The 10,000-nt window shown below is 44.9% G+C and overlaps 1 long non-coding RNA gene across 1 annotated transcript in view; it reads right to left on the bottom strand.

The window, feature by feature from the left end:
• Positions 1-9,864: 9,864 nt before the first annotated feature.
• LOC132652006 (uncharacterized) overlaps positions 9,865-10,000 on the bottom strand; it is a 750-nt gene continuing 614 nt past the window's right edge. The window contains exon 2 of the long non-coding RNA XR_009589510.1: positions 9,865-10,000. This exon is cut by the window's right edge and continues 182 nt beyond it. This is a non-coding gene — a long non-coding RNA (uncharacterized LOC132652006).

Here is a 10,000-nt window from a genome sequence, read left to right as displayed (position 1 = left end):
CCGGGGGCGGTGCGGCTAGCGCCTCAGAGGATGACCAGGGGACAGAGGCCAGGCAGGGTGAGTGAGCTTTGAGCGAGTGGCCAGCGCGGGCAGCGCAACTCGTCCGAGGTCACCTGACTCACACAGCAGCAGCCAGCTTCGGGCCACAGCAGAGCGCACAGCCCGCGCAGCAAGCGCCGGTGGGAAGGAGACAAAAGTAAACTTTAAATTCCAGCACTTGAGAGGCAGAGGCAGGCGAATCTCTTAGTGTGTGTCCAGCCTGACCCATAGTTTTATCCGTATGCTCATGATGAGTTGAAAACAGAAGTTTATAATCTTGCAGGGCTGGGGAGAGAGAGAGGGAAAGAGGGGTATAGTCTAATTTGGCTAAATTCCTAAATTTGCTCAGCTGTTGACCACATGGCATCTTTGAAAACACAAATTAAACACACACACACACACACACACACACACACACACAGCCATGCTTGTTTCAGAGAAACAGAGAAAAGAAAAAAAAAGCTTCTTTGTTTTTACTTTCTGGTGACATAGTTTTCCCTTCAACTTAATTTTAAAATACAGTTCTCTGATACACTCTCTGTCTCTCTGTCACACTCTCTATCTTTCTGTGTGTACACAGACAGCGTAGTCTAGTATAGAACTGACCTCTTCCGAAATTAAATAAATTAAATGAGTTTATGAATACAAATACATACAAATAAATACACATTTTAAATAAATACAAATTAACTAAAATTTAAAAACCACACAGCCATGCATATATCAAAGAAACCCTGTGGAAGAGAAAAAGAAACACCCCCCCCACAAAAAAAAAATACAAACAAAACAAAAACCGAAGCTTCTTGTTATCCTATTGTCCATTCAATTTAATCTTAAATTAAACTGCACCTTCCAAACATCCGTTTAGGAAATAGTCATACATCGATAACCTCGTTAGCGTCCGGAGAGTCAAGTCGTAAGAACATCTCTTGTTAAAAGCACCGTGAATGGTACAGAACATGTACTTCTGTCTGCCTAAGCTTGTTAAAGCAGTTGACCGAACGTTGTCTCTGGGAGAAACAATCAACTCCAAGAAGACACCTAACTTTTCTTTAAGGTGTTTTCACACACGCACATCTTTGAACATGTCGGGACACTAATGTACAGCTGCTCCTGAACGCACTGTCCAAACATTTGCTTTATCACTTCTAGAAACAAAAGCACGTGGGATACGGTGGTAATGTTACTTCTGGCCACGCTGGGTGGTTTTCTAGCCATGAAATCATGTCGAATGTTGGCAGAAAGCAAAGAAAGCCTTTTAACCAAAGCTCAGTATGCGCGCGCGCACACACACACAACACTTGTTTATGGTGTCAGGATACATACTAATGTATGTATCATTCCTCAGAATGATAACATGAAAGAGAATAACAAAGAGAACGCCATGACAGTCACTCCTTATGATTTGTTTATTTTATTCATGCACTTACTTAGTTACTTAGTTTTTTGTTTTGTTTTGTTTTGTTTTTAGGTTATGTGAAACAAGGTTTCCCGAGAAAGGATACCATCTGCAAAGCAGGCTTAAAACCCAGGGATCTGCCTGCCTCTGCCTTCAAGGTGCTGGGCCTAAAGGAATGTACCACCACACCCAGCTTGTCTTCCTTGTATTTCTCTAATTCCAGGAATCAGGCTTTTTTTTTTTTTTTCTTCTTCTGGTTTATATTCTTTATCATATCTTTAGTTCTCTCTCTCTCTCTCTCTGGTGTGTGTTTGAGAGAGGGGGGGATCTCTGTGTGTGATGTGTGTCTTTCTTTCTCTTCTACCCCCCCCCCCCACCCTTGCTTCACTGCCTAGAAGAAAACAAACAAGCAAACAAAAAGCATGAAAACAAAAACAGCAGAAGCAGGCCTTCTCTTTGTTTCAAGGCCAGACTGGTCTCCAGAGTGAGTGGCAGGGCAGCCACCCATATCTGGAGAGAAAAAAATATATGTGAACTAAAACAAAACAAAACAAAACAAACAAACAAAAAACCAAAGCTTGTTTGTTTTTAATTTCTCGTTCCCTTATTTAATTTTAAAATATAGCTAGCTCTCTGTATCTCACAGACATACAGAGAGAGAAAGAGAGAGAGAGAGAGAGAGAGAAGTGATGTAGAGAGAGAGTTTGTCTCAAATAAATAACTAGATAATAAATAACCGAACAAATAATAAACAAACAAACAAACAAATTCAGGGGCTGGAGAAATGGCTCAGTGGTTAAGAGCACATGGTCTGGTCTTCCTTCTCAAGGTCCCACACTCAACTCCCAGTCCCTACATGGCAGCTCAGGGCCTTCAGTTCCAGGTCTTCTGACACCCTCACATCAACGCACATGAAATAAAGACCAATAAGTTAAAAAAAAAAAAAAAAATCAGAAAGAACTAGAGAAGTCTCCAAGGGGTGAGAAAAACTGTGCCGAGGCATCTACTCGGTATGAAAGACAGCCAATACAGAGAGACATTGTCTCCAAAAACTTGTGTCAACCAAACAAGAAATGAAATTAAAACATAGGCCGGGCATGGTAGCACATGACTGTCATCCCAGGACTCGGGGAGTCAGAGAGAGGCAAGTGGATCTCTCTGAGTTCCAGGCCAGCCTGGTCTACAAAACCAAGGCTACCAAGGCTGGAAACAAACAAACAAACAAACAAACAAAACAAAAGCAGAAAAAAACAAAACAACCAGTAAACAAAAGAATGGATGAATGGATAAATAAACAAAACAAGCAAACACACACACACACACACACACACACACACACACACACACACAAACACGTTGAATTAGAGTCTGTGCTGGTGGTGGCAGTACAGGCCTGCACATTACTTATCTCTCCGAACAAATTCTAACTCTAAATGTGAAACTTACAAACTGGGGCTGTAAGGATACTGGCAGGAAGACAGGCAGGTTGGCAGGCAAAACAAAAACACACACAATATAAATAATACAGTTAAAATCAACCAAGAAATTAGGGCGGGGTGGGGGGGTGCTACGGCTGGGATAAAAAGTAAATAACCTGTGATTAATATTAAAAAAAATAATAATATTAAAAAAGAAAAACAACAACCAAGCAAGAACAATTCATCAACAAGCTAGAGGGATAGACAAGAAGGCTGACAGCCAACTGGTTCGGCACCATTGCACAGACCCAGGACTTGGGATCGGGGTCAGGAGAAAAAAAAAACAAAAAACAAAAAAAAACAAACAAACAAAGAAACAAAAACAACAACAGAAAAGAAGAAGCAGGCTTTCTCTCTGTTTCAAGGTCAAACTGGTCTCCAGAGCTAGTGGCAGGATAGCCACTGCATGCCAAACAAAAACCCAAACCAGAAAGAAAAGGAAAGGAAAAAGAAGAGGAAGAGTCCAGTCCGGTCTCCGGAGTGAGTTCCAGCACTACACAGGGACACCACTTACTGCAAAGGAAAAGAAAACCAAACAAAACAGACTTCCAGCACTTGGGGCCTCAGATGCCAGTCAACCAACCTCCTCCGGGTCTGAGCCCATCCTAGTCTCCAGAGTGAGTTCCAGACAACCCTATCTGAAGAGAAAAAGAAAACCTGAAAACCAAAAAAAAAAAACAAAAACAAAAACAAAAACAAAAAAACAAGCTTGTTCGTTTTTAATTCATTACCTTCTTTAATTTTAAAATATAGCTCTCTGTCTCTGTTTCTGTCTGTCTGTCTGTCTGTCTGTCTCTCTGTCTCTCACAGACATACAGAGAGAGAGAGAGAGAGAGAGAGAGAGATTATGAAGAGAGAGCTTATCTCAAATTTTATAAATAGCTACATAATAAATAACTGAACAAGTAATAAATAAATTAATAAATAAATTTGGGGGCTCAGCGGTTGAGAGTACACACACCTAAAATAAAAAAGAACTAGAGATATCTTCAAGGCATGAGAAAACCTGTGTCAAGGCATCTACTCGGTATGAAAGACAGCCAATACAGGGAGACATCGTCTCAAAATCTTGTGTCAACCAAACAAGAAATAAAAACAAAACATAGGCCAGGCATGCATGGTAGCGCAAGCAATCAAACAAACAAACAAACAAACTGAAAAGCATATCGTCACGACAGGGCAAACCTAAGTCTGTAATGAACTGATGAATCATTCATGTTAATTTTAATTTTTATTATTTGTCATTAAAATATAAAAGGAAAAATACAATTGATTGTGCTGGAACAACACATTATTATTATTATTATTATTATTATTATTATTATTATTATTATTATTATTTGACTGGCCTCTGCCTCCCAAGTGCTGGCATCCTGGTTTTGTTTGTTTGTTTGTTTGATTGATTCCTGTACAGTCAGGGGTTTCTCGTCGTAGTAGTCCTAGAACTCCACCATTCTGTTTGGGCTTATTTGAAAGAAAGAGAGAGAGAGAAAGAGAGAGAGAGAGAGAGAGAGAGAGAGAGAGGGAGGGAGGGAGGGAGGGAGGGAGGGAGGGAGGGAGGGAACGAACTTTTTTTTTTCCACTAAATGTAACTAAATTTTAGTGTAAGCTTAAAATCGAATGGATGACAGATAAGAACACGCCGATCACCGCCCAGCTGTCTGGGAAAATCTGAAAGGATGCAGCCGGGCACGGTGACAGAGCGATGCCTGCCCCGGGAAGGGGGAGGTGCGGGGGGGGGTGGATCAGGAGTTCGAGGACGGTCTGGGCTCCGTAGTGAATTATTTTAAAGGCCAAAGAACGGAAGTTGAACCGATGAGATCTAACCGAGAAGCAGCATGTTAAGAGGTAGACGGTCAGCGAATGCGAATGTAAATATCTACGCCATTTCTAACCAGCAGTGGATGTACTCGTTGTTAGAACTGCAATCCAAGTATCAGCAATCCAGCAGCTAGCCTGTACAGGCCAAGCAGGAGCCCAAGTCCTAGGTAGCAGTTCAAACTGCCCTGAGCAGGGAACCACGAGCTTGGCTAGGGGTCCACGACCCAGCAGCGGCCACGATGGGGCTTGGGGGGGGGGGGGTGTCGGGGAAGCGGGTGCTTCTTGCCTGCCTGCCTGCCTGCCTGCCTGCCTGCCTGCCTGCCTGCCTGCCTGCCTGCCTGCCTGCCTGCCTGCCTGCCTGCCAGGGGCGGTGCGGCTAGCGCCTCAGAGGATGACCAGGGGACAGAGGCCGGGCAGGGTGAGTGAGCTTTGAGCGAGTGGCCAGCGCGGGCAGCGCAACTCGTCCGAGGTCACCTGACTCACACAGCAGCAGCCAGCTTCGGGCCACAGCAGAGCGCACACACAGCCCGCGCAGCAAGCGCCGGCGGGAAGGAGACGGGAGTAACAAAAGTAAACTTTTCCGAACTCCAAATAGTTCCCTAAGATTTTCTACGTCGGAGCCACCGACAAAAAGCACAGTTACCCAGCCTCGCTAGCTAAACAATCTATTGCTAGAGACCAACCATTTCCAGACCAACCATTTCCAGCACAGCACCTAGGGAAGCCACCCAAACCCGAACCAAGCAAACACAAAATTCCAGCACTTGAGAGGCAGAGGCAGGCGAATCTCTTAGTGTGTGTCCAGCCTGGCCCATAGTTTCATCCGTATGCTCATGATGAGTTCAAAGCAGAAGTTTATAATCTTTTTATTTCAATTGTTTTTTGTTTTGTTTTGTTTTGTTTTAGTTTCGGCTCATTTGAGATGGGGTTTCTCTGTGTAAGTTTGGTAGACGCACACGCTGAGAGGGAGAGAAGAAAGAAAGAAAGAAAGAAAGAAAGAAAGAAAGAAAGAAAGAAAGAAAGAAAGAAAGAAAGAAAGAGAGAGAGACAGAGAGAGGGAGGGAGGGAGGGAGGGAGAGAGAGAGAGAGAGAGAGAAAGAAAGAAAGAAAGAAAGAAAGAAAGAAAGAAAGAAAGAGCTCCTCGCTCAACTAGTAAGAGTGAACTTCAAATTGTTCCGTAAGATTTTCCCTAACCTTGCTAAACAATCTATTGCCAGAGACCAACCATCTTCCAGCAGACAAGGCAGGTGTCAGAGTCAGGGATGACCTGATGATGGCTGCTGCTACTTGGGGCTGCTGGTTGTGGCAAAAAAAAAAAAAAAAAAAAAACAAAAAACAAAAAACTCTTTATATAATCTTTATATAATTTAACTCTTAAACTGCCATGGGCCTCTGGTTGTGGAGAGAGCCTCTAAAGCTCTAAAGGAAAAGAGTTAGAGGGAACTGAACCCTGGATTCTCAGATTCAGGGTCAAGAAACGGTGTTGTCAGCCAGGAGACATGGGAGAGAGGGGTGTTTAATCCTGCTCTATGTCTCTATCCCTACTGTATTTACAGGGAGCCCTCTGATTGTCATGGTATCTCTCTCTTTTAAAAATCAGAGTAAAGAGCGAGCGACACTAAACCTCTGTGATGGTTTGTTTCTACAGAGTAAGAGGGGTTTCTGTGTCTGTTTGTTTGTTTTGTTTTAATGTCAAAGTTTTTCTAAAATACAGGTGTCTGTCTCGTATGGGTAGCCATATATTCTTTGTTTCGATATTCAGATGATCTCTCTCATCGTATCCTCATCCTTGGACTAAACCTAGAAGGAATGCACGTCCTTCGTCATTAATTTGTTTCATCTCCCTTTGGCGCTCGGCATTTGGAGGTTCGAAGAGCTCCCAGCAGTCCATCTTCCCCCGAGCCCCAGGAAGGTTTTGCAAATTGCTGGAATGAAGTCAGAAACTCTTTGAAAAATCATGATCAGTCAGAGATTACAGAACCATCAGAATGTGAAAAACAACAGCACACTCTGTTATAGAGGTACACTTCTTCCACATATTTTTTGAAAAAATCTGCAATAAGGCCAGGCAAGAGAGCAAGGGCCGGGGTGGGCGGGGGGGGGGGGGGAGGAGGGGGGATGGGGGAAGGGGGGGGAGGAGGAGGAGGGGACCTCCAGCTCACTCACTCCTCCCTCAGCTCAGCGGCACACCCATCGTTGCTGTGTTAAACCGGTGGGGCCGCATTCCAGGAATTCTAAAGAACTTTGTTGTTCCTCTCCCAGGGGACAGAAGGGACGACTCTTTTTTTTTTTTTTTTTTTTTTTTTTTTTACCCCGTTTTGTTTTATTTGGTGGGGACCGCTCTTAGTTGTGTATTAATGAGAGGAAACTGTTCCCTGAATCACTCCCACCCCCCTTTTTTCGGTGCACCGGAGGAGACAGGGTCTCTCTGTGGATTGGTTTCCACTGCCCCAGAACTCAGTCGGTAGACCAGGTCGGCCTTAGAGATCTGCCTGCTTCCGCCTCTCCAGTAGCGCTGTGACTTAAACCATAAACCAACCACCCCACTCAGCTGGATTTCCCTCTCTCTCTCTCTCTCTCTCTCTCTCTCTCTCTCTCTCTCTCTCTCTTTAACTTTCATTTTACCCGTGGGTTCACCCAGACCATAATAAAAATACAGGATGGGACCAAAGGCCCAGGCCAGGAAAAAGGAAAAAGGAAAGAAAAGAAGCCAGGCAAGGTGGCACACGACTTTTATGACAGCATAAAAGGAGACAGTTGTAAGTTCGAGGACAGCCTATTTTTTGTTTGTTTGTTTAATAAAATTTTTATTTTTATATTAGTTACAGTTTATTCACTTTGTATCCCAGCTGTAGCCCTCTCCCTCATCCCCTCCCAATCCCATCTCATCAGGGCTGTCTGCATTGCCCTCCTCTGTGGCCTGGCAAGGCTGCTACCCCCAAGTGAGTTCCTGTCAGAGACATTCCCTGTTCCACTCATTAAGAAACCCACTTGGAGAGGGAGAAAAGCAAGCAGGCAGGCAGGCAGGCAGGCAGTCAGGCAGGCAGGCAGGCAGAAAAATATTTTCTCTCTACACAAGCAATCCGAATCTGCTTTATTAATGAAATGAAGAAAAGTACACAGTACTAACTACCTTTAAAGACCTCTTTCAAATGCCTCTCTGCGTGTGCCTGCTTTTAAATATTTAAGGGGGGGGGTGAATCCGGGCCATGCAATAAGTCTAGGCCAGATTGGGCCCCAGCTCTGAGAGGGAAAATCGAGAGACAAGCCCCCTATATCTCTGACCCAGAAATTATCTCGAAATGACAACCACCAGAGAAGGAAATATCATTTTTCTCCAGCAGATTCTCACTGGTATAATGTTATAATGTAAGCAGGCAGGCCCCGGGCAGATTTTGGGTGGGTGGAGAGGATCAAGGAGGAGTTTGGGGTAATGGGAACACCCACCCCCGACAAATAACACAGCTGAACTTTGCTGACTCTGTTTTCCTGCCTATCCAACCACTCACTCCCAGCTGGACAAAGGGGAGCCGCCTATATGGTTATGAGACGCCATCCTCCATACTAGGTAGATTTTCCAGCAGAGCTAGTAGTCTCAGGAGGCTCCTGCCAGTCAGTCAGTCAGTCAGTCAGTCAGTCTTCTTGGAAACCCCAGGCAATTCTTGCAATTTACAGTTTCATCAGTCCCTGGGGTGTGCTTATTTAAAACCAGAAAATCAAAGATAAGATGAGAAAGGTGTGTGTGTGTGTGTGTGTGCGCGCGCGCGTGCGTGTGTGTGTGTGTGTTGGGTGTTGGAGACCATAATTTCAGCTTTATTTTTTTTTTATTTTATTTATTTTTATCTATCTCCCCACCCCCACCCCCCAGATGAGGACCAAACAACCCAGGCAGGACCTTCCTTTCGCTTGCTAAGCAGGCGATCTACCTACCACTGAGGGAAATCCCCAACCCCAAATAATTTATTTATTTATACTTTTATTTTATGTGTCCGATCACCTAGATAGAACTGAAGTTACAGACGAGCTGCCGCGTGGGTTCTGGAAATTGAACCTGAGTCCTTTGGAAGAGTACCCAGTGCTATTAACCACTGAGCCATTCCCTCCAGTTCCTCCGGTCAAGCTTTCCCTAGAAATTAAATATCGGTTGAATATGTCGAACCGAACCGGAGCCGGGCGTGGTGGTGCACGCCTGCCTGAGAGGCAGAGGCAGTTTGGAGGCCCTGTCTCTCCACTGGGAAAGAAGACTCCGCTCCCTCCCCATCTGCCCTGCCGATCCTCCCCTCCCACCCCCACCCCGCCGATCGATCGATCGATCGATCGATCGATCGACCCCCTTCCCCGCAGCCCGCCCCAAATCTCAAGGAGGGAAACTGTGAATGAAGGCAGATCCTTTAGCTGTGAAGAGTCACCCTCAGATTTGTTCAGGGAGAAGTGGATACTAACCATTATCCAGCCTGCAAACCCAGAGGGGGAGAAAAATGAATGCCTCTACTCTACACTCCCAGAAGAGCGATGGTCAAGGGGCACCCACCTTGCAGGCGGGTCGCAACCTTCTGTAACTCCAGTTTTAGGGAACTCTCACATACGGAGGCAGAATACCAGTTAAAGAAAATAGAATAATCGGGGAGGGGGGGGGTGGCATATAAAAAGAACTTACAGCCTTCCTCAGAGGGGTCAATTTGAATTTGCCCGAAGAAGACTAGAGAGAGGAACCAGAGGTTCTTCTAAGAAGCCCAAGTAAATCTTGAAGGTCACTTGCAGATCTTCAAATGGAGTGAGTTTTAAAACAAATCACAGTGGAAAAACACGACCCACCACCACCACCACCACCACCACCACCACCACCACCACCACCACCACCACCAAAACAAGAACAAAAAAAAAAAAAAAAAAAAGAAAGAAAGAAAGAAAGAAAAAGAAAAACAAACAAACAGAACCCCAGAGATCTTGCACCTGCCTGAAGAGTATACCGGCTGTTTTTCCAGTCCCAAGCGCACGCGCGCGCGCACGCACGCACACACACACACACACACACACACACACACACACACACACACACACGAGTGGGCAGTGGTAAAAATTAGCTCACAGAGAGAAACAACATAAGTCAATGAACCAACTAGAAACTTCGTAGTCATTCATTTATTTATTGTAATTGAGCGTAAAGTGAAGGGGGGGGGTGGCTCAGGTGGGCTGGGAAGCAGGTAGATAGAGTACCACCTGTGAGTCAAGAGGAAGAGGAAGGAAGGGCCATCTTCTTCTG

The sequence above is a fragment of the Meriones unguiculatus genome, unplaced genomic scaffold (genome assembly GCF_030254825.1).
Source record: "Meriones unguiculatus strain TT.TT164.6M unplaced genomic scaffold, Bangor_MerUng_6.1 ChrUnknown_unordered_Scaffold_160, whole genome shotgun sequence".
NCBI classification, from domain to species: domain Eukaryota; kingdom Metazoa; phylum Chordata; class Mammalia; order Rodentia; family Muridae; genus Meriones; species Meriones unguiculatus.
The sequence above is the reverse complement of the archived record's forward strand: the minus strand, read 5'-3'. Positions and strand labels throughout refer to the sequence as shown.